General features: G+C 38.4%; 1 pseudogene; it reads right to left on the minus strand.

Annotated features, from left to right (window-relative positions):
- The window catches only part of LOC125094081 (uncharacterized), a 90,175-nt pseudogene that overhangs the window by 15,808 nt on the left and 49,116 nt on the right, over nucleotides 1-25,251 (minus strand).

The following is a 25,251-nucleotide window of genomic DNA, read 5'->3' on the forward strand; positions in this document are numbered from 1 at the left end:
GGCATCCTGGGATCGAGTCCCACATCGGGCTCCTTGCTTGTCAGGGAACTTGCTTCTCCCTCTGCCTCTGCCTGCCATTCTGTCTGCCTGTGCTCACTCTCGCTCCTCTCTCTCTCACAAATAAATAAATAAAATCTTAAAAAAAAAAAATAAAAACTTAAAAAAATAAATAAATAAAATAAAAACCCTTATCCAGCAGAGTGGCTTTGGTATAAATTTTTAAGAAAATTGACCTTCTCCTTCAGGTCACTACTCATTCCCTTCAAGTGACACAATGACAAAATGTTTATAATAATTTGAATCACACAAAAGAGAAATATGAAGTCTAAGTAGATCTTATTTCTTTCCCCACCCCCCTGGAAACCAGTGAAGAAACCAGTGAAGAATTTCAGTATTTCTGAAAGTTTTGACCAGCATAGATTTTAATTAAAAAAGCCAAATATCCCTGATGATGAATTTTAAACCAGTGGAAAATAGAAAAGATCAACTGCAAAACTCTCAGCAAGACAGTTTTGAAAGGAAATGCTAACAGACCCACTGCTGGGTGCTGCTATGATAAACAGATGAACCCTTAGGAATGTGCCTCAGTTCTAGTCACACCCATTGGCCAGAGCCATTGTTGGCCAAATCCAGCTTCTGCAACCGCTAGGCACTGATGAGAAAGATGCCAGAAATAATAAGTTGGAGCTGAGGTAAAACCCAGGAGGAAACACTTGATGTCAGATATGAGCTTGCCATTGTTTTGAAGGAACATGGATGGAGGAAAGAGTAAATTCCTGTGTGTTTCAGACTGATGTATATATGCAGACTATCAGAATGGAACTTATTTTCCCTGGCTACTCACAACTGTCACGAGATCGTCTTTTCTGGATATTTACTTTAATGGTAACATTCACTTCTAGGCTACTCTCCAGAGCTATTTCAGTGTTAAGAATGTCTCTTAAAACAATAAATACATGAAATAATAAAACATCACACAGATGTTTATAAACATTGTCCAAATTCATTTCATATAATTGTGACACTATATCCACTCATGGGGAATTCATTTTGCTGGAGGGGACAAATAATGTCATATGCCTCTCATGCTTATACTCTGTTTTCGTCAACACTAGGAGTAAGGAGGCAGCAAGAGAAAAAACAAATCTCTCAAGATACATGTATGCCCACTCTTTGTCTATGCCCCCATGGCTATTCCTGCCAAAGTGTCTCCACAAAACCATAGCTGAGTCCAACAGAGAAGGACAAGACCAGTAATCCCTTTCAATAACCAAAAGCCATATAGCCTTTGGAAAGCCAATAAATGTTAAACTGACCGAGAATTATGTAGTTTCTGGATGGGGATTTTTTTCACGTAGCAAGTTACAAGGCAATTTAACTTGCCATTTAAAGAAGTTTGTTCAGTGGAGCAATTCCAACTGAACTATATAATATTATCTATATCACTATAGTAACAATGAGAACTATGGAAATTTAGAGCCAAAAGGGACCAAGAAATGGTAATATTGAGCAAGTACAATTCATTAAGTATTCAAAAGCTGTTTAGTATATATCTATTATGTACCAGACCCTGGAACTACAAAAATAAATGTCATTGTCCCTACTCTTAGGAAGCTCACAGTCTAGAAGGAAGAAAGATTCATACAGAACAAAATTATATTACAATATGACCATCCTCACCAGTAGAGATGCAGACACAGGAATACAAAACAGGTGATGATTAATTTCTTTTTTTTTTAAGATTTTATTTATTTTTGTAAGAGAGAGAGTGTGTGCAGACGTGCACATGGGTCAGGGGGAGGGACTAAGAGAGAAGCAGGCTCCCAGCTGAGCAGGGAGCCTTATGCAGCACTCGATCCCAGGACCCTGGGATCATGACTTGAGCTGAAGGCTGATGCTTAACCGACTGAGCCACCCTGGCACCCTAGATGTAACAATTAATTTCTTAAAAGTCATGTACAGCTTTCTAGGGAAGATAGATTTTTGTTCAGTTGAGAGGTTAAGTTATATGTCCTCCAACAGAAAGCCAGAGGGAAAAGACATTCCAAGAATAAAAAACAGCATGAACAAAACAAATAGAGAGGTATTAACCTACATGTTGTATTTATGCAACATGAGTAAAATCTGGGTACACAAAGCGTAGATAGTGGCAGAGAAAGCTTGACTGCTTTGCTTAGAAGCCTAATGTGAGCCCAAACACTGAGAAACCACAGATGATTTTTAGTAAAGGAGCTACATAATTATATCTGGCCTTTAAAACATGGACTCTGATGACAGCATAAAGGATAATTGAACAGGGGAAAGTGAGGGAGAAACTCTAAACTTACCCAGAGAGAATGTCAACTATACAAGAAGTACCAATTAATTCTAAAGCAGAGAAGTGAGGGTACCTGGATGGCCCAGTCGGTTAAGCGTCATCAGCCTTCAGCTCAGGTCATGATCCCAGAGTCCTGGACAGAGCCCTGCATCAGGATCCTGCTCAGCAGGGAGTCTGCTTTTCCCTCTGCCCCCTGCTCCACTCAGGCTCTCTCTCAAATAAATAAACCAAATTTTTATTAAATACATACATACATAAATTAGAGCAATGAATGAAATCAGTTAACGAGGGGCGATGAAGTCTTAGGATCAAAAGGATCCCATAATTCCTGTTTTCTCTGGTTCTGTGTACTGATAAAACATACTGTGAGAAATCACCCCAGGTTCAAGTAAAATTGCAGGACCACCTTTAAAAGTATAAGTTGCCTCATTTGGCACTCTGGAACTCCAGTTGTCTGTAGTGTTTGTATTCAAGACCTTCTGTCAATCACCAGGTGGGGCAGTGAAGAAAAGACTGTGTCAGAGAAAACCATAGGAAGACATGATGCAGAGCTACTCGTGGAAACTGTTCTCAGCAGGACTTTGTGATTGTGAAATGTTTGAGTAAAAGCTCAGTCCTATGAGTTCCTGTACTAAACAGTTTGTCAAACACCTGGCAGCCAGCACAGCTGGAGCAGGGACAGGACTGTGGTTGCCAGGCGGCAGCTGCCTGGTTCTTACACTTCCTGCTTCCATTTGAAGGTCCCAGTGAGGAACTTTCTTCCAGAGACAAAGGATTGCTTCATGATTTAAGGACTCTGGGGTTATCTCCTTGTACTTACCCCTCATGGTTTTGTTCAGCATCCGGCTTGCCTGCCTGGTTCCTGAACATCTTTGGGATTCTCACCTGACACCCAGTCAAGACTTCTGCCTTGCCCACATCTGGCTGGCTCTCTTACTTGTTACTTCTTAACTCAGGCCCCCAGTTGTCCAGGGTACGTACACACACACACACACACACACACACACACACACACACGACTCAAAGATAAAAATATAACCCTAAAAAGTGACATTTTTCATGGAATGATTTCAATTAAAAACAGTAAAAAAGACACAGATATGGTTGGCTTTTACCTTCTTTTTCCCAGAATCATACTCAGAAATATTTCTGGTTGTTCTGAACTGTTTGGCTAAGTATTCACTGCCACTATTATAAAAGATCTCTGTCTACATTTTTTCTTTTTCTTAGCTTAATAAAAATGAATGAAATAAATTTATCTGAAATCAATAATACATATAAGATTTTTAAAGAATCTAAGAGAATCTAAGAATTGGGAGAGTAGAGGCCATCAAGTGTGATCTATCTCCTAAGATACGAAAACTATGAAGTCACTGACAGGCAATTCCTCTGTTTCCTCCCACACACTATCATTGATGGCTGTTCACTTCTATTTTATTTTATTTTTTTAAAGATTTCATTTATTTATTTGACAGACAGAGATCACAAGTAGGCAGAGAGGCAAGCAGAGACAGAGAAGGGGAAGCAGGTTCCGGCTGAGCAGAGAGTCTGATGCAGGGCTCGATCCCAGTACCCTGGGATCATGACCTGAGCTGAAGGCAGAGGCTTTAACCCACTGAGCCACCCAGGCACCCCTGTTCACTTCTATTTTAAAAACCCCTTTCCATTTATTACTTCTGATGGGTAGAGAGACCTTACTGAATGGAGCTGAAACATTTCTCTCCCAACCATTGATCCTGTTCTGCCTGTTGAAGATTTACAGAGGAAGTCTCCTCTCCCACTGGTAAGATATAGAGATACTGGTGTAGGGATAGGTATAGATATAGATATCGTGTAGGTCTATATTTGGAGAAAGTAATTATAATCACCTAAATTTATATCTTTCTGAGTTCTATATGCCCCATTCTATCAACCACTCTTCAAATAATCAGGCTCTTAAATCCCCCCCACCCTCTTGGTCACCCCTCCTATGGAAACTCATCATTTTGTCAATGTCCTTTTAGTATCTCCACAGTATTGTGAGAACATCTAGAGAGGATACTTCTGTTAATGCTATGCAAGATTTACTTTTTTTTTAACATCTGTGTCATACTATTGACTCATTTTAAGCCTGGGGCCAAATGAAACCCTTAGGTCAATTATTTACCAAACTATTGGCTCTCAAACCATATGCTTAATATTTCTCCTAGTAATAAACTAATGAGAAAGATTTAAGGACTAGAAAGAAATTAATTAGTCTAAGCAAGACTCAAAAATTTCAGAGAAATAAATTTCTATTCAAAATTCTCCGTTTTTAAGGTAATTTTAGTGCTTGATTTTTTTTTCCACTTGACAACATTATAAAATTGAGTAAGATGGTATTTGGTAGTATAAGTTCTGACCGACATTACATTGTGTATCATAAATCTATAGCTAATAGGGCTAAGATTATTTAATTTTAGAATAAACTTCATCAGAAATTTTAATTGAAAATTTTTACACAATTGTTTACTGGGTAAAACTGAAACATGTGTGAAACACTCTGCTATCTTCCATTCACTAATATACTATTTATTTTACTTGGTTCAACATTGCTATAGTGGGACCAGGGCTAAGGCTGAGTGAATTGTTGAATGACTCTAAAAGAGTCCATTCTGTCCACTGTGTGTTAAAACCTCATTAGCACACTCTAAAAACCATTTACATCTCACCATCCTTAGAGTGTGTTCTTTGTGAGACAAATATACTTTTTACTTTGGCTCTCTTCTTTAAATACAGACACTTTGATAATATGAATGAGAAAAGAAACTCTTTTCTGTAACTGGCAAAAAAAAAAAAATCATCTTTTCACAATCAAAAGAGATTGCATATTACACTTGTAAACCTAAAAGTAATAATTCTAAAAGACAGTGCTGTGGTGTTGGAAAATGTCAGTTTCCTACTTTCATTTTCTAATATTGTATTGTGTGATTATGGTGAGTCTTAGCTCCTGAATGCTGTGATTTCCATCATGACAAATTATTCCATGGTAAAGGGACAGATATCTCCTTCACATATCCAATTCTCACAACATGTGCTTTTAAAAGATTCATTAATTTTAAGTGGTGAGAAAATACTAAGAGTTACTATTTGGCTCCATAATCTTAAGCAGTTTCCTAAAACATTTGGCCCATTTTTAAAACAGAATTTCTTTGAAAATTCTACTTACTTTCTCCAGGAAGAAAAAAAAATCCCTTCCCAATATTACTTTCCTTTTTCTGAAAAAATTCCTTCCTTTGAGAACGTGGGCTCACTGATGCTCTCATGCCCTTGGTAAGTTCCCTGTCCAATTACCTATCATCACCCAGCTGTGATTCACACCCTGAACTTAGATTTAATGGCTAAAAACAAAAAAGCAAACAAAAAAAATTCACATCCAGAATAGTTCAAGTGAAACAGGTCAAAGGGACAGAGCACGGGTAATTCTGAGCACACAGATGTTCAACAGAGACAGTCGGAAACCTGTATGGAAATATTGCATTTGTAATCCCAGCACACTACAGCCATTAACAACAGAGACACCATTAAATAATGTATGTTCACCTGTTTGTTCTGGCCTCCAATATTTATGTTCGCTGTATGGTTGTTTTTCTAATTATACCACAAATTCACCAATTCATAACTGCTACAGATTGCTTTTTAGACAATAAAGAATCCACCTGGAAAGGAATTGGCTGAATATTTAATAATAAAAAGAAGGTAATGTGGTTTCTTCTAAAGGGTCCTAGTAGTCACTACTAGTTTACTGTAACATTCAATAAAAATATAAATTTGAAGACAACAGTCCTCTCACCAAAAAGCAGTCCCACCAAAAGTAATTTTAGAGCAAAAATGGCAAAAGGAGGAAATAGAACAAAGCAGAGGAAATATTCAAACTGGTTGAAGAGGAAAGCCATGTCAAATGAGTGTGAAGTAGAGTTCACCAGAGCGACTTGTGAGTAGAAATCAAAGGTGACCTTTCCAGGCTGAGGTCACACATCTTAGTCAAGCTCTGGCCACACAGGCGTGATTCTGGGAGGCCTCCACCTGATGGTCACCTTCAGATTGTTCACCTCTGCGGGAAGACAGACATTTCCTAAATCTTGCCACAATGCAATATGTATTATATAAACTTACCATGCTAGGTGCTCTGAGAAATACTTACATCAACCAGATTCCTGTTCTGAGTTCCACCTACAAATTATCTAGAAGGGGAGATGAAACAGAAGCATAAGTAACAGTAATACAGGGTAGAATCTGACAAGAACTATGAAAAAGGCACAAACTGCTGTTGGATTTTATAAAAAGGAAGGGACCACTGGAACAAGAACAAAGAGAAAAATTTGGAAAAGGTCAGTGATGGCTTCAACGAGAAGTTGGCATTTTCTGAATTTGGTAATTCACTGCTTGACTATTCATAAATCTTTTTTTTTTTTTTGCCCTTTTCTTTCTTTTTTTTTTTTCTTTCTTCAGAGAGAGAGGGAGAGGGAGATGGGCAAAAGGCAGAGGGAAAGGGAGAGAGAGGATCTTAAGCAGGCTCCACATCCAGCATAGAGCCTGACATGAGGTTCAGTTTCATAACCCTGTGATCATGAGCCAAAATCGAGTTGGATGCTTAACAGACTGAGTCACCCAGGTGACCCCTTATAAATCTTTTAACATTGTTCTCCAGATTGTTTTGGTGGTCTCTTCATATGAAAGTGAGTAAAAGCAGAATATGGGCTTCACCAATATAGAGCAATGTTAGATAACATGGTCAACACTTCTTGATAGAGGTGTAGTTAAACTTAGCTAGTAAAACACGTAAGTCGTTGCTAATCATCTAGCTGCATTGTCCAGTGTACCACGTATGGCTATTCATATTCAAATTAATTAGATTAAGTTCTTCAATTGCTTTAACTAAACTTCAAGTGCTCAGTAGCTTTATGTGGCCAATGGCTACCATGTCACACAGAGCAGATATAGAACTGCTCCATCATGGCGGTTAAACATCTGCCTTTGGCTCGGGTCATGATCCCAGAGTCCCTGGATCAAGCCCCTAAACCGCTCCAGGCTCAGCAGGGAGTCTGTTTCTCCCTCTGCCCCTCACCCTGCTCATGCTCTCTCTCAAATAAATAAATAAAATCTTAAATCATGATGCCTAGAAAAATACAGTGGCTGGACACATTATGTAATATAATTTAAAATGCTTAAGAGTGAAATTCCCCGAATTTTCAGAAAGTGCCCTAGGACATTCACCTTTGACAACATTCTAAGGGAAGAAAATAAATACATCAGTATCAAGAAGGAGAAGAGTACAGGATAAAAGCTCAGGAGTGGGGAGACAAACAACTAAAGAAAAAGCAAGACCAGTAAGCTGGGTAATAGGAACTAGTGAATAGAAGAAAATGGGCAATAAGAAACACACTTTAGTTAAGTGTCAGGAGTAACTTCTTTAAAGTGGAAATGATAGAAACAGAAATACTCTGGAGGTAGAGAGGAAATATTTTCTGAGTGCATTATTCACATTATCTAATTCTCTGGATATATCTAAATCATCTCCAGGAAGACCACTTCCGCTACATAATTTCTCTCATATGCACAAAGTGCTTGTTATAAATTTGGCTGCTTATTTGTTTTAATTAAAAGAATACCTATATGTAATTTTAATGCTGTTTTGAAATTAATCTTTTAACCTCAACATTATAAATTACAGTTGTAGAGCCCCATGGGATTAAAATATTATGTCACAGATCAGTGGAAATTTTCTTAATGATTCATAGCAAAATATAACCACCTGAAACTAAGCAAAAGTTTTCTAATGGGAATTCAAAGAAGACATAATAGTTTGCCCCATTTATATCTTTATCCTAATTAAAACAAACTTTGAAGGAACAGTCTAGGATTAAAATATATTTTAGGTAAGCAATACTTTTGTACTTCTGTCATTTGTGAAGCTGAGGAATGTGTACTCACGTTTCTTTAGAAAACCAGTAAATCATCTTTCTAAAGGAATGAACTAATTCTCCTTCTTGTTGAGAAATTAGTGTTAAAGAAGAAATGTGTGCATTTAGAAGAGGAAACCCAGAGCACATAAACTCTTATGACATATTTCGTGTCTTTTAATCAATGGAAGTGAGACTTCTTTAAAACCTGAGTTTATAAAGAAGTTCACAATTTTAGGCCACTCGAAAGAGAGATTTTAAAAATATATTTTGATGTAAGGGATCATAAGTAGTGAAAAAAGTTAATGATTTTAAAACTTATCTAAAAACATTTGTTACTTCTTAATGTATGTTCTCTTATAACAGGATGTTTTCACATGTAAAAGGAGCATCATATTGGGGCACCTGGGTGGCACAGTTGGTTGAGCATCCAACTCTCGATTTCAGCTCAGATCTTAATCTCAGGGTCATGAGATTGAGCTCCATATCAAGCTCCACACTCAGTGTGGAGTCTGCTTCTCCCTCTCTCTCTGCTCCTTCTGGCAGCTCTCTGTCTTCTCTCTCTCAAGTAAATAAATAAAATCTTTAAAAAGAAATTTTTTAAAGTAGCATTGTATGAGTAATTAATAAGAAAATAATGTTTCGTGAAAATTGGGGGGGTAAAAGACCAAATATTACCACTATTATGTATTTTATATTTGAATAGGGCTGCCAAGTTTTCAAACCTCTTTTTATATATTATTGCTTGCATTTGATCCTCACAATAATATCTGAGAAGCAATATTTTATACCTTCTATAGATAAGGAAACTAGACTTACAGAACCATGGTAGGTGTTAAGATACCCCCAAATCAACAGAATAATTTCTTAATGGGAAACTCAGTAGATTGAGCTAAAATGAGAACTTTGAGATTCTGACGAATCTGGGGTTCCAGATTTTCTGTTCATAATTTTATTGTGATAAATACTATTGCCACTCAAAGATATGTCCAGCTTGTATTTTTCAGGAACATGAAAGGATTATACTTTGTATCCATCTTTCAAAGCTTGACACAGCCATATAAACTAGTTTGACCAATGAAATGGGGTGTGGAATTGATGTCACATCCTGGCAAAAGTATTTAATTGCCAATGCAAAACTTGATACCCTGGATTACAGCTGTCCTGGAACAATGGCAAGAATGAATTATTCATTGTGTGAAGTCTCTGATGTATTTTAATTGTATATTACTATAGCCTAACATAGCCCATTCTGGCTGAAACATTTTTGCTCTCTTTCAAACCTAACTGGGTCCCAGTATTGTTACCCCAAAATACAGATTTTTTTCTTTCAATTACTATTAAAAATGTCTGGTGGATACTTTGGTTGACTCAAAACAAATGAAAAAAATCCTCCCTCCCTAATTCTTTAAATTCCCTCTACTTTTCATAAACAAATCCATTTATTCCCATTCAATTTTAAGAGACTTCTTAGCACTATACTACAAAGAAGACATCTTTTCCTTTTGACCTTATAAACAAGGACTATTTGTGGGTTTTCCTTCCTTCCCTCTTAATTTCCTCTCCTTCTACTTTTCACTAAAACCTAGACCTGGCTATTCTGTAGCTCCAACCCCTAATGTGGCTAAAGGGAAAAAAAAAAATATATATATATATATATATGTGTGTGTGTGTGTGTGTGTGTGTGTGTGTTTAAATATATATATATATATGTGTGTGTGTGTGTGTGTTTAAATATATATATATATATATATATATATATATATATATATAAACTCTGTGCCACCAAATTGTCCTAGAGTGGGTATTTTTTTTTAAAGATTTTATTTATTTATTTGACAGAGAGAGTGAGATCACAAGTAGGCAGAGAGGAAGGCAGAGAGAGAGGGGGAAGCCCGCTCCCCACTGAGCAGAGAGCCCGATGAGGGGCTCGATCCCAGGACCCTGGGATCATTACCTGAACCAAAAGCAGAGGCTTTAACCCACTGAGCCACCCAGGCGCCCCTAGAGTGGATATTTTTAAAATACAGCAGGGGCACCTGGGTGGCTCAGTGGGTTAAAGCCTCTGCCTTCGGCTCAGGTCATGATCCCAGTGTCCTGGGATAGAGCCCCACATCGGGCTCTCTGCTCTGCAGGGAGCCTGCTTCCTCCTCTCTCTCTCTCTCTGCCTATTTGTGATCTCTGTCTGTCAATAAATAAATAAAATCTTAAAAAAAAAAATACAGCAAACTGCAGCTGAGATCATAAGGGTGCTTTATTCATCAGGACTGTCACCCAAGCTAGTTTAGGTAAAAAGAGAGATATCCCTGGATCCCTGAGATCAAGAAAGAGCTGAATCATTTTTCCAGGTTCAAGAAAACCTGGAACCAGTGATAAAATCTGGGCAGCTATCCTTCGCTCTCCTTCGTTCCTATCCTATGAAGTTCCAGCTTCATTCTCTGGCAATGTAGACCGTTGCTTTCACATGGGACGGTGGCAGCTCACACATTTTATACCTTGCACATTTCTCCATGTTGATCCTCTCTCAACTGCAGTATAAGAAGTCCCCAGTAAGGTCTCAGGCTGGCTCAGTTTGGGTTGAACAACTGTAACAAAAAGGAGATGGTGCACAGGAAGCTGGTTTCTCTCAAACCACGTGAAAGACGTTAAGCATGGTCCCAGCGATGGGAGGACAGCAACCTAGATAGGCAATACCATAGATGTCCACTCTGGACCCATTTAAAAAAACTACCTTTTTTTGCAAATAGTTTAATTTGATTTTAGTCTATATAATTAAGAAGTTTAGTGTAACTATTATATAGTGTAATCAAGCTGGTTATGGGGTATCTGGATAGCTCAGTCAGTTAAGCGTCTGCCTTTGGGTCCTGGGATCGAGCTCCACATGGTGTTCCTCGCTCAGTGGGAAGCCTGCTTCTCCTTCTCCCTCTGCCTGCTGCTCCCTTCACTTGTGTGCACACTCTTTCTGTGTCAAATAAATAAAATTTTGAAAAAAAAAGTTGGATCACAGTGGGTTACATGTGGTTGCCTTTGCACTGTACCAACAAACCTACTCTTATCTGAAGGTACCTAAATACCAGCTCACAATTCCTATATTTACTTTTAAACTAAACATGAACAGTTATCTGAAAACTATACTACCAACTTTGCAGGAGTGGTAAATGAAAAAATTGGTTTTGGATCTCAGACAAAAATAACACTGATCCCAGCTACAGGTCAGATCCATTATGCAAATTCTCACCTCTTGTACTGACTGTTCTCTCATATAGTTCAGCTACCTCTGTATTTCATGAGGTTGAAAAGAACCTCTTATTTCACACCAAGAATCACATCTTCCAGAAAACTCTTCTATTCTTCTATGTATGGATGAAAAAATGCATAGAGGAGGAGAATTCACTTGCTCTGCACTTATAAAAAAAAGTTTTTTTAAACATTTCCATTGAAATAATGTATTAAGTGTAAGAGCACAGAAGTTTCTTTGGTATATTCTTTATGTTATGAATTAGTTCTTAGAAGTGTGGAAGCTCCCAGATGAGTTTCTCTGGGGTAGTAGAGATGCTTTTCATTTGGTGGGAGCAGTTTCAAAAAGCTAATTTCTATACCTTCTTCAATCCTAACCTATTTCCTGTGTACCATCATTTTAACATATCATGCCTATCTAAAAATCAAAACATATACTTAAAAGTAGGATGACCATAGCATGTATTATCTAAACTTGCATACTTTTGAGATTCAAGGGGAACAGTATTAATAATTATGCCAGGACAGCAGAGTAAATTGAAACAGTTTTGCCCAAATCAAATCATAAAGTCATCTTACCTAAAAATAACAAGTGATCAATCTGGCTTTCCATTATGCTCCATTTTCTATTGTTATCGTAAAAGGGAAAAAAATTCCTTTGCCTTGCTTTTTTTTTCTCCCTGAAAAATGAGGAGTGCTGCTATTAACTTCTTTTCCATGAAACCGTCATACATAACTGATAAATTTTAAAGTAAGTTTGATTGTTTATACAGTCTTAAGTCATAGAGACACCATTAAGAATCTATACTTAGTTTCTTAGCCCAGCTAGGGTTAGTAAATAAGGCCCTAACAAACTGTTAACATTTGGATTTGGCCAAAAGCACACCAGGCCTTGGAACTCCCCAAGTGCGGTGGACCACAGCCTCTCCCCTCTCCCACAGCTCTGGAGATTTCCAATGGGCTGAGGCCTGTGTCCAACAGCAGAGCAAAGCCATAAATCAGACTTTCCTTGGAATCATGGTGAGAGGACTGGGGCTGTTACTGGCCTATTTTTATTCTCAACAAAGACCTTTCTATTCTGAGTTGTTGAGAGACCATACTTTCAGATTAAAACAGAAAGGAACGTGTCATCTGAGTGCTGTAGGCACTTAGTGTGAAGAAAGAAAAGCAAAAATCATTTTGAAGTAATCACATTTGCCAGGATTATGTATGGTTTGAGCCTCCATGTCAGCTCTCCTTTAGGTCCTAGCACTGTGTTGCCATTACGCCGTTGCCATATGGAACAATACAAATATTCATACTGGGCACTCGTGACAGCATAGATTCTGAGTGCTCCAATCCTGCCCATTAATTCCAGCATTTCCTTTACTCTACAAAAAAATGTGAAGATCAAATATTCCTTAGCATTGATCATCACTTAAGCCTTTTATAGATGTTGGAAAAACTCTCCTCTTTGTAAGTGCCTTTTCCCCCTGTGATCTACCAAGAAGTTTTCCCCACCCTTTATACATAAAGAAACAGAATTCACCTAACTATGGCAGTACATTTTTTATGAACTCCATGGCCTGTAGTCCATAATTCTAGAGCATTGAAACAGAGATGTCAGACTTAAGATATATGTCATTTTCATCCTGAATGGAAGGTTAGGAGAAGCAGGCAACATTTTAGAATGGTGTTAGAAAGAAATTTCTGGCTGGCAACTGAGTGTTGAAATATTAAGGCCAGTGGTGTGATCACATGCTATTAAAACTCTACGAGGACGTAGAGATTAGTCCCTTCTTCAGGATCACCACTATGGTGGATGAAGCCACTTAAAAGTGAATTTTGTCACCTTGTGAAGACAAGTGCTTCAGTAGATAGATAGAATCTATCTGACTATGATTTATTGCCTCTAATAATGCTTAAATATAGGATGAAATTATCCAATCATTTTTCAAATAAATTTGTCAGGAAGGTATAAATCATAGCTCAATGAGAGATGAGGAAGCTCCTAATATCCTGCTCTGTATCCTTTCAGAGTATGAATCAATCGATCATGCTCAGGATGAAGTGAACAACGTACGTGCCTCACAGTATTAAAAATAACAATAGTCTGTGAATCACGTAGCTTTCTCATGGGTATGCAATGGTCTTTTTTAAGTGTGTGAAATATGGTAACTGTTAATGAGTGAGGGGAATGATCACCTTCACACATACATGTGTGTATATGTAAATATGTTCATGTGTATATATGTGTGTGTGTGTTCCCATATAGAAAGAATTGATATAGATATATAGAATCAATAGATACAGATACATATAGAGAGAGAATGCATATAAAGAGATGTTTGAATGAATTAATCATAGACAATCCAAAAAAAGGAAAAAAAAAAAGGTGTTTAGGGCTAAAACAATTACTGACCAATGAATGGTATGATATAGTGTTTGGCACACGCCAGCTGAGCAAATGAGCCTTTCTCTCCCAAGCCTGTGGGTTTCTACAGGGCTAGGTTTTTTAATTCACTTTTCCACAGTTCTAAAGATTAAACAGGATATGCTCAGTTAATCATTATGAGCTCTTAACTTCATAAAATGTAAAGAGCTCCTAGACACCTGAGATACACAACCTAAGTCATCTCTGCGATAATAAAAGTCATTCGGTCTTCATTTGGGTTTTAAGGCCTTAGGATTTTTATGTATTTAGGAAACTTTTCAAGTGATTGTAAAGCTGAGCATAGAGCTGCCTTCCACAGTTTATGTTTCCTCTGAGCATCACAACTAACTGTGACTAATCCTCTAAATTAATTTAATTTCATAGAATGAACATCTCAAAATACAGAGCAGAATCATTTTCTTGAAGATGAGCCAGATCGTATACCCACTGTTCCTGAATGCTGTGAATTCATCTGGGGACATTTAACATTCCAGAGTTCAACATCCCTGGCAAATTTGTATTCCTAGGGAGTAGTAAACTTTCACTTTCCTTCTTAGAATATTTTATATCTGAATATAGTGTATGCCCCAGTTTTTTTTTACTTTCTTGTCTTATTAATAACTCATTTTTAATTAAAATAGAGAAAAGAGACTTAAGTTGATCACAACAGAAGGACCAACAGAGAAATAGACACCAAAAAGGCCTCTTTTCTTATTTTTCCATTTTAAATATTATGGGTTTTGGGGTTTTTTATGGGTTTTTTTTTTTTTGTAATTCTAATAATACCTTTACAGAATTTGGCTTGCAGTATAGATATTAAAAAATAGATGAGAATTTATATTCTAAAGCATAATCTATCCACATAACAATGAGATTGGTAAATACTTTCTTACTGATCTCTGACTCTCAACAATTCACCCTAAGCTACAAAAGCAGGTAAAATAAATTATGAGTAGCAAAAAAGAAGGTAATAAATTTTCCATAATTTAATTATTATAATTGGGTTACCTACCCACAGAAAAATGCAAGTTTAAATGTGCAGTGTTCCAGATGCTGGATTGATAAAAGTATGAAAATTAGCTTTTAATAAAAACTGGTAGTAATTCAGCCTAAGGTATGCCAGTGAACTCAATGAACATTATTGAAACTTATGGGAAAGTGTTCTCTTGGAAAGGAACATCTCAAATTTTCTAAAGTATTTTGTGAACATTTCTGTAAAAGTTTTATAATTTGACTCATTATAGAGGCCCTTCAATCACCCCCAAATTATAGCCAAAACTCAAACAACAAAAAATAACTCCCTTCAGTTGCCAATGTTGAAATTGCTTTTCCTGTTCCAATCCCCTTGCTATCTAAGGGGCTCCCCGGGGCAAACATCTGAATGCATGCAGGGAAGCCTCCTTTGGATTTGAGATTGTAGTTGCCCAAAATAAAAACTTAATTTCTCCCCAGATTATTTCCCAGGAATCATATTGTTTTTTTTCATAATACGGGCAAGCTTACCTATCTCAATGTAACTCTTGTTAATTGACTTGGTGGTATACATTTCCCCAATCATGTTATGGTATCCTAACCCCTTACCTCCCTGAGGCTCACAACTCACCACTCGGCAATCTGAGAATAGAGCATATCTAAACTCCTCCGGGTAACCACCAACCCCCTGCTGAATTCCAAGGAACACCCCCCCCACCCCCGCCTAAGTTCAGTAATGAAACGCATATTTTGCCAGCTATTACCATCCATCTTCAGGAAACAGTGTTTTCTCATTTTCTTTCTATCTTCCTTCCTTTCTTTTTTTCTCCTTTTTTCCGTCCCCCCCCACCCCCAGTTTACCACACCATAGAAAACTGGTGGAGAAATACTTCTCCTTTTTCCTGACACTAGACAGGGTTTCTCAATTCCTTGGATGTGAAGAGGAGATCTGACTCCGCTCCTAATGATGGTGATCACTATGTACTTAAGGCTTTTTTTTTATTACTCAAATTATTCTATTTTGGGCAGAAAACAGGATCAAACACTAGGCAGAGGATAACATCATCACTATCAGAAGCATTGATGAATATGAACAAACAACTATTTTCAGCTGTTTTCTAATTTTTACTATTCTTACAAACATGTCACCCACCAACTACAAAATAAATATGTACATTTTAAGTGATACTGTAAGAAAGAGTATGCTATTGGACTGTCCTCCTAGACAAAGGAAGCAAGAGTGAATCTTTTTGCATATGTTTATCAAAAGCACTGGGAGAATATGTTGACTCACTTTTAGAACTCCCAGATATGCAAGAGCATAAGAATCAAGAGACATTTGGGTCCACTACTAAGTGGCTAAATAGTAGCATGTGTGTGGCTCAGTGAAGTTTCTGCCTTCAGCTCTGGTCATGATCTCAGGATCCTGGGATTAAGCACCATGTCAGGCTTCCTGCTCAGTGGCGGTCTGCTTCTGCTTCTCCTTCTGCCCCTCCACCTCTACTCGTCCTCTCTCTCTAATAAATACATAAAATCTTAAAAAAAAAAAAAAAATGCTTAATTGGCTAAACGTCCCCAGTTGGCGGTTAGCACACCTGCATTCATGCTTTGGTTTTGCCACTTCACTAACTGTAGGGTGTGGGACACATAAAGGGCACAAATTATAAAAGCCCATAGCAGAATTCCAAAGGAAGAGAACTACCTTTCAGAAGCAAGTCTGTCTGACTGCTGACTTTGGTTATAAAATGATAGCCCTCGGCCTATTGTCAGAATGGTTGAAGACAGAAAAAAAAAAAAAATCAAATGTTGCTACATAAAAATAACTGAGTTTCCAATAGCAGCCCAAGAGGAAAGGGATTGGGGCAGCAGTAGAGAGGAGGGCAGAAACCTGTAGAATGCAGGAGTGAAGCCAGACCAGCCAGAGTGCAAGGGCCAACCTGGGACACAAATGTACAGAACAATCTTTGACCAGTGTCCCTGGAAAAAAGGATGGCTAATGGAATTTTAGGAACAAGGATGTGTAACATTCACTATTAACGATTTTTTTTCAATGTTAGGCTATGCTATACAACTTAAACCACTAAGGAAATAACTTTTCCTAAACATAGCTCCTCCAACCTGTCAAAGGACTGACAAATCGTTAATAACTTGTCTCTTACTGTATTATAGGAGTGGTGTTGAGGAAATGCAACATGGCTGCCTCCTACGGACATGGAGCGGAAAGGAGGCCACAGGTAGTCTAAGGAAAAAGAAACTTAAAAGAGAAAGGAATTTAGAGGAAAACATGGCTAGGAGAAATTGCCTTCAGTTGTGGGCGACACATTGGGACTTGAAGCCATTTTTATTGAAATATCAAGGAATCATATTCCTCCACCCACTGAGGCTTGAGGAAGCCCAGGCAGCTGGCATCCGGGCTACAACATGAAGTAATTAGCTTTGGGGTCTTGAGTCCAGTAAGCATTCATTAAGTCAAAGGCGAGCCAGAGAGTGAGTACATGTGGCTATTGTGGGGCAATTTTAGCAATGTTTACTTTACAAGTATATAACTACATCTTCTCTCAGCCTACCTACTGATAAAAAATATAGCTCAAAATAGCAGTCATCTTCAGTTTAGTAGAAAATGTTATCATTCAAGAACCATAAGCAAAATAATCTGCTTTTGTCAAATTCTATCTTGAAGGCAACATCTCTAAAACCCTTCAAGTTACTAAGAGGATCATAAACTAGACTCATAAGTTAATTAACAGGGAGGCCTATATATATATATATAGAGAGAGAGAGAGAGAGCAAAAAAAGTGTTGGTTCCCACAGCTGCCTACTCTCTATCTATAAGAACTTGAAAATAGACAAAATAATACTGTCCTATGGAAAATAAATTGTAAATTCAATCCACAATGATTCAGAGCAGAAGTAGTACAAAAGTCTTTTAAAGGGATGTAATAACATAACCCAAGAAAGAAAATATTAGCCATGAAATAAAGGGGGGGGGGGAGGAGGTTTTTCAAAGAGGAAAGCTGTAAGTACTTATTGGAGCACTTACTGAGAAAATGGTACCTTATCCCTAAGGTCGCAACTTGTTGAATCAATGGATATCGGGCACATTAGGTTCCCTTAGTTAGGCATCTTGAAACGTTCAGATCATGAACCTAACTCCACAGTTACTCAACAAGCAAACTCCTGGGTAGAGTTTGGCTTTCCATGCAGCTTGTTTGGAAGGAGCTGAAACATTACTGTAGGTTAATAAATTGGCCCTTCTGTTTATACATCAGAGTTCTGAGTTCATAGTGTAAGTTTCTCCCTGAGAGACAAAGCCACTTTCAGAGAGCTGAAAAACAGGCTGCTGAGTCTAGAAAGCTGAGGGCCACGTTCTGGATCATTACAAACAACTCAAATAATAACCACCTGGAGAAATGTCTTGGAAAGTAGCAAGAGAATCTCCATTAGGTGTGACTCTTACTGTTCAAAGGAATGAAACTGAACAGGAAAACACTCCACTAACATTCATTATTTTCTTAATCTATAATGACTCAAACTACTGCTCTCAAATATTCTTATCTCAAATAAAGAATTGGAAAATAATAAAGTAACTGTATTCCATTTAATGCAGTAAGCTATTGAAAACAGCAGAAATGGGTGTTAAATGTAACTGATGAATCCTTGAACACTACATCTAAAACTGATGATGTACTATATGTTGGCTTATTCAATTTAAATAAAAAAAAAACAGCAGAAATGGAATGGCTAGATTAAAATATATCCCCCCCAAAAAAGCCCAAAAAACAAAAACAGAAAACAAAAAAAAGCCCTGAGAAATTTAGTTTTGATTTAGTTTGATTTAGTTTGAAAACCAATATTTCTTCATCTGTTACTACATATAATACAATTTAGCTAATCGTAATGTAATATAGTAAGTTTAGGTTTTCCTTTTTTAAAAATGTGTTAAGCTCAGAGATCTAGGTAGCACCTTTGTGATGTTTTTTCTATTACTTCCCAAGTAGAGAAAAACTGTTATCTGGGAATAACATTATTTTTGGCTTGATCTTGTGTAGAAGACTGTAATGACACATGCAGCTGTTGAAATGTAAATGAGAAATAGGTTAACCACAGCTGGAAACTGCACTTTTTACTCCGGCCTTCTGCTCCTTTCATTTAGCCTGATAAGCTGTACTTAACCTTTGTTTAACAGAGAACACTATTAGGTATAAGCGATTTAGCTCAATTTCTGATATTTCATATTAGTTATTCTACTTTCATGGGGTGGAATTGAAAGAGATCAGATAGTTAAACTAAAATGTGTCTTAAATGATATTCCATTGAAGGATATATGAAACACGTTTTATTTCCTGTCTGGAAAAGTAGACATCGCTCCATGTAGAGTCCTTGTAAGCCAATGGGAAGAATATTCCCAAGTGTAGTCCATGTCACCCACTGACCACAAGAATCAAGACAGCTGTCACTCGGCTTTGAGACCAAAACTCACAGAGCTTAACACATAAAAGTGAAATATAGATTATAAAACTTCTTTAAAATTTGAGAGCATTTTTTAATTCACTTAATAAAGATTGATCATCAAAGTGCTAGACGTTATTTGGTGGGGGAGGTACAAACCCCTGGAGCTTACATTCTCAGGTGGAGATCAATCCTAAACCAAATAAATTAAAATGTATTGTCCACTAGATATGATACACAATAAGGAGAAAAGCAAAGAATGGAACCCACAAGAGTTTTGGGGAGGTGGGTTTTGCAATTTTAGATAGGATAGCAAGAAAGACTTTCCTAAGCAGAAGACATTGAGGTAAAAAACTAAAAAGACAGGGTACCTGGAGGGCTCAGTCAGTTAAGCATCTGCCTTTGGTTCAGGTCATGATCCCAGAGTTCTGGAATAGAATACCGCATTGGGCTCCCTGCTCAGTGGGGAGCCTGCTTCTCCCTCTCCTCCCTACTCGTGTTCTCTATCACTATCTCTGTGTCTCTCTCTCTGTCTCATGTCTCTAAATAAAATCTTAAAGAAAAAAAAAACTAAACTAAACCAAAAAACATGGGGAGGAACCCATGCAGATTTGGGGAAGATCACTCTAAGCAGAGAGAGCAAGTATGTTTTTCTGACTGAGGTAGAAGCAAGCCCAGCCATTTCAAGGGTTTAACAGGCAAGTCGGAGCAGCTGTGTGAAGCAAGGGGAAGAAGGGAAGAGTAGGAAGAGATGCGACGAGAGAGGAAGAGGCCAAGGTGAGAAGGGGATTCTGTAGAATCTCCTGGTAACAAAAGGACTTTGGTTTTCTGCGTGAAATGAGAGCCACTGGAAGGTTTTGAGCATGAGCACCATGATCTAAATTATCTTTTAAGAGGATTTCTCAGGCTGCTGTGTTAGGGAGATAATGAAGGAGTCAAGAAACCCACAGTTGAAAAATGCTGGCATTTCGAAAGTTCTTGACTTTTTAGTCAAGAACTATTGACTGAAAAAACTATATGTATTTCTTGTGTGTATCATGAATATATTAGACTTCTCCAGAGGAGCAGAACCAGTAGGACGTATATATACATGATTATGGAGTCTGAAGCTCTGAGATCTACTGGTCGAGTTCACAGGCTGGAGACCCAGGAAAAGCCTGATGTTTCAGTTAAAGTCCAAAGGCAGGAAAAAAGCCAAAATTCCAGTTCACAGGCACTCAGGCGGAGAGCATCCTCACTTACTCTAGGGAGTGTCAGCCTTTTTGTTCTATTCAGGCCTTCAAATGATTGGATGCAGCCCAATCACATTAAGGAGGGCACTCTGCTTTACTCAGTCTGCCAATTTACATGTTAATCTTATCCAAAAAGATCTCACAGAAATACCCAGAATGGTGTTTGACCAAATAGCTGGGCACTCCAGGAGCACTTAAGTTGACAAACAAAATTAGCCATCACAAGTGCACCCCTTGTCAACATGGCCTCATACACAACTCCAAAATTATTTGGAGATTAATTTACTCTTAATCTCCAAATACAGATGAGAACAGGTCATTATCCCATCTAACACGATAAACTATCTTACATACAACCAAGTATGCACTAACCGCTTCCCCAAAAGAATAAAGTCCTTGAGTGATGTTTACTCTTCTTGTAACTTAATACTATGGTATAAATTAGCATTACTTAAATACTATGACATTAAGTCAATACATCTTATGTCACATGATGAGGCGGTAAGAGAAAACACAGACATTATGTATATTATTGTGAACATTTTGCTGTGAATTATTTCTCTTATGTATGTACATAAATGTATCTGTAATACATAATATGGCTAAATACAAATATATTCACAAAATAAGAAAATATTCATGACAATTACAACCTTCATTTCTATAACTGGTCATATTGTCATAACTGGTATTTAGAACTATCTTTTCCCATTATTTCTTCTGTATTTCTTTTTCCTTAAGCCTCTCAGCTGGTCATAGTTCTTTACCTGATGGGGTAACTCGGGCTTTCATTCCTGAAGGGTCATTAGTAGTTGTGCCTGGACTGTCTTTTAGTTTTTCATAGACCTTAGCCACAGGGCATGGTAACATCAAGAAACGCCCTAAGGAATTAGGAATTATATTCCAGACATACTCTCCTTTATACCCATTGTGGCATCATATACCAGTTTCTTCAAGATGCTCAGGACCAGTCATTCCCAATCAGCCAGTAACTCTCTGCTTTGTCTAATGGTTCAGAGGCCCGAGAAGCCCCAAATAGCCAGGCTTCACTCTTAACTTTCAGTTCAGTGAAATCATTGTGTCTCCTGGTGGATGCATTCCTCCCTCTGGAAATCGGACTCTAGGCCAGCAGAGCATAAGGGCGTGTGAACAGGAAGCAAAACTTTTGCTGTGAATCACTCGAAGTAATGATGAATGATGCCACTCCCTTTTCCACCCGTTGATTCCTGGACCCATGACTCCTGGCTATCAAGAAACAGCACCATATACTGGACACTGATTCAGAGAGCATGCAGCCTTCTGGAAAACCTTGCCCCTAGCCCTGTAAGGTATTGTCATCAAGCTGGCACTATAGCTCAGTCCTCAATGGCCATTCCAAACTTCTGTCAAGTCAGCTGCTTGGAGGAAGGTGAGCATTACGGTAAGACCAGTGAAGTTTATGAGCATAGGCCCACTTTACTTTCTGTGAAGTGAGTTCCTTCACAGAAAGGAACTTTTCACAGTTCATTGGAGGCAATGCAGTGTGGAACATAGATAGGCAATGCAGTGTGGAACACCACGGCCATAGAGAGGTAAGGCATTCTATAAGTCCATGAATGGTAATTTTGGCAGAATCACTGCATTCAAAGAAGGCAAATTTTTATCCAGACTGCCTATTCCAGTTTAAAAAAAAAATGCTGCTCTTTTCATGAAGGAAGCAGAGCAATATAAATGACCTGCCATAGGTAGCTGGATAATCACCTTGAGGAATGGTGCCATACTGGGGACTTGAGGTTGATCTCAGCTGTTGTCAGATTGGGCGCTAGGCAGTGGCTGTTGCCAGGTCAGCCTGGGTGAGTGGAAGTCCACGTGGCTAAGCCCATGCGTCATCTCCATCCCTGCCACTGTGGTAATGACAGGGATGACTGGGGAAAGAGGCTGACTGGTATCCACAGCATGGGTCATCCTGTCCATTTGGTCATTAAAATCCTCCTCTCTTGAGGTCACCCGTTGTTCTCATTCACATGGGACACAAATAGCCTCACATTTGTTGCCTGTTCTGAGAAGACTATCCACATATCTCTTTACCAAGTTTCCTAGTGACTAATTTTCTAATCATGTTCCAAGTCTCCGACCATCCAACTGAATCATTGGCAACAGCCTGTGAATTGGTGTATAATCATAAGTCCATTTCTCCTTTCAAGTAAAGTGAACAGCCAGGGTGAACTACTTGGAGTACTGCCCACTGGGAGGATTTCCCTTCATTGCTGTCCTTCAGGGTGTTTCAGAAAAGAACAGTAATGCTGCAACTCGCCACTTTCAGGCGGTGCCTGCATATCATGCTGAACCATCTATAAACTGGGCCTGAGTCCTCTCGTCCTCTTTAGCTGATCACAGGGAAATTCCCATGTGTGGGAATTTGTGCATTCCCACACATGGGAATGTGCATATGTATCATATGTGCAGGCGTAGAAGAGAGAAAGTCACGTGGTTGGAGAGGAGAGCATAAACATTTGAGCCACCTCTTCGTATAACTTAGGGCCTGGTTAAGCCTAATCACGTATGTATCACTTCTGTTAGACGAGGGATACTGCAATGCACACAACTATGTGGCCTGTTGGATCATAACACACAGTTCGTGATGGACAGGTCACATGGTAATTTGGTGACCCACAATAGAGCATTCAATCTCTTCTAAGTCCTAAGAGCAGTCCAAAAGTTGTTTCTCAAAAGAAGAGTAATTATCTGTGAAGGATGATAGGGCTTGGCTCCAAAATCCTAAGGGCCTTTGCTGCAATACACTTACAGGGGCTCCCAAAAGCATCCCTCTCTGTCATTGACACTTAAAGCACCATTGGATCTATTGGATCCTATGGCTAAGGTGGCAAAGCAGCTTGTACAGTAGCCTGGATCTGCTGCAGACCCTTCTCTTGTTCTGCACTTCACTCAAAACTAGTATCTTTTTGGATCACTAGATAAATGAACCATAGTAACGACCCAAAGGAGCACTATGTTGCTTCCAAAGCCCAAAGAAGATGCTAAGCATTGTATCTTTTCTTGTTGTAGAAGGGGCCAGAAATAACAACTGACTCTTGAACTTAAAAGGGATATCTCAAGATGCCTCATACCACTGGATTCCTAGAAATTTCTCTGAGGTAGGGGATCCCTGCTTTTTTGTGGGATTTATTTCCCACACTCTGACATGCAAATATCTTACCAATAAGTCTAGAGTAGTTGCTATTTTCTTGCTCACTAGGTCCAAGCAGCATGATGTCATTAGTGTAATAAAACAGTATAATATCTTGTAGAAGGGAAAGGCAATCAAGATCCTTGTGAACTAAATTATAACGTAGGGCTAGAGAGTTGATATACCCCTAATAAGGAAAGTGAAGGTATAGTATTGCCCTTGACAGCTAAAAGCAAACTGCTTCTGGTGGGCCTCATGGACAGGAATGGAGAAAAAACACTTACCAGATCAATAGCTATATTTCCAGTACCAGGAGCTGTGTTAATTTGTTCAAGCAATGGAACTACATTTGGTACAACGGCTGCAAATAGAGTAACCACCTGATTAAGCTTATGAAAATCCACGGTCATTCTCCAAAATTCATTTGTCTTCAGCACAAGCCCACCCAATAGGCGAGTAGAATGGGAATGTGATAGAAATCACAACTCCTGCATCTTTCAAGTTCCTGATTATAGCACTAATCTCTGCAATCCCTCCAGAAATGTAATGTTGCTTTTGATTTACTCTTTTCTTTGATAGAGACAGTACTAATGGATTTCATTTGCTCTTTTCCACCAGAATAGCCTTTACTCCACAAGTCAGAGAACCAATGTGGGGATTGTGTCACTTAAGTCTATCTATTCCAATGATGCATTGTGGAACAGGAGAAATAGCCACAGGATGAGTTTGGGGACCCACTGGACCCACTCTGAGATGGACAGGAGCTAAAATTCCATTCATCATCTGAGCTCCATAAGCCCCTACTAGTAGACCACAGTGATGTTTTGGGTCTTTTGGAATCAAATCAGAATTAGTATCTAGTAGTTCCTGAAATGTCTGATTATAACCTTTTCCTCAGGATATAGTTACCCTGAAAAAAAGCTGTAGGTCCCTTTGGGAAAGGCTGGAGAAAGATTAACAGCATAAATTTTTGGCCATGTTCCAGGATCCTTCCTCAAAGGGACTTGGTCTTCTATTCATTCAAGGGGTTTGAGGTCTGGCTCAAGTCTGGGAATTTATTGAGGGACCATATCATGTTTTTATGAGTCAGTTTATGCCTTTGTTCACTTAAACTAGAAATGTTCTGCATATATATATCAGGTAAGAATTTAGTAGGCTTCCTATCTATTTCACTTCTGGGAGCACCATGATCAACTAGACAACACCATAGATCTGTGTGAATCAGACTTTTCAGATTGCTTTCATTCTGCTATCCATTACACTAACCACAATCTCCTTGCCTTTGGTGGTTAAGTGCTGCAACTTGGATCCCTACCACATAGGGATCCAATTACTGCCATGAATTTAGGTTTCCCAATCTGGTGACCTCAGTTCCCACCATGAGGTCTGTCCTACAGAGAAGAGTGGTCATGGAGCTCTTCAAGGATGCGGGGGCTCCCCTCACAAATTTATGTCTCAGAGTAGTGGTGAAAGGTATGACTTATGAATCCTCCCAGAGTGGGTGAGTGGGTCTTAAATGACAAATCCATTCTAATATTCTAATC

The sequence above is a fragment of the Lutra lutra genome, chromosome 2, assembly GCF_902655055.1.
Source record: "Lutra lutra chromosome 2, mLutLut1.2, whole genome shotgun sequence".
NCBI lineage: Eukaryota > Metazoa > Chordata > Mammalia > Carnivora > Mustelidae > Lutra > Lutra lutra.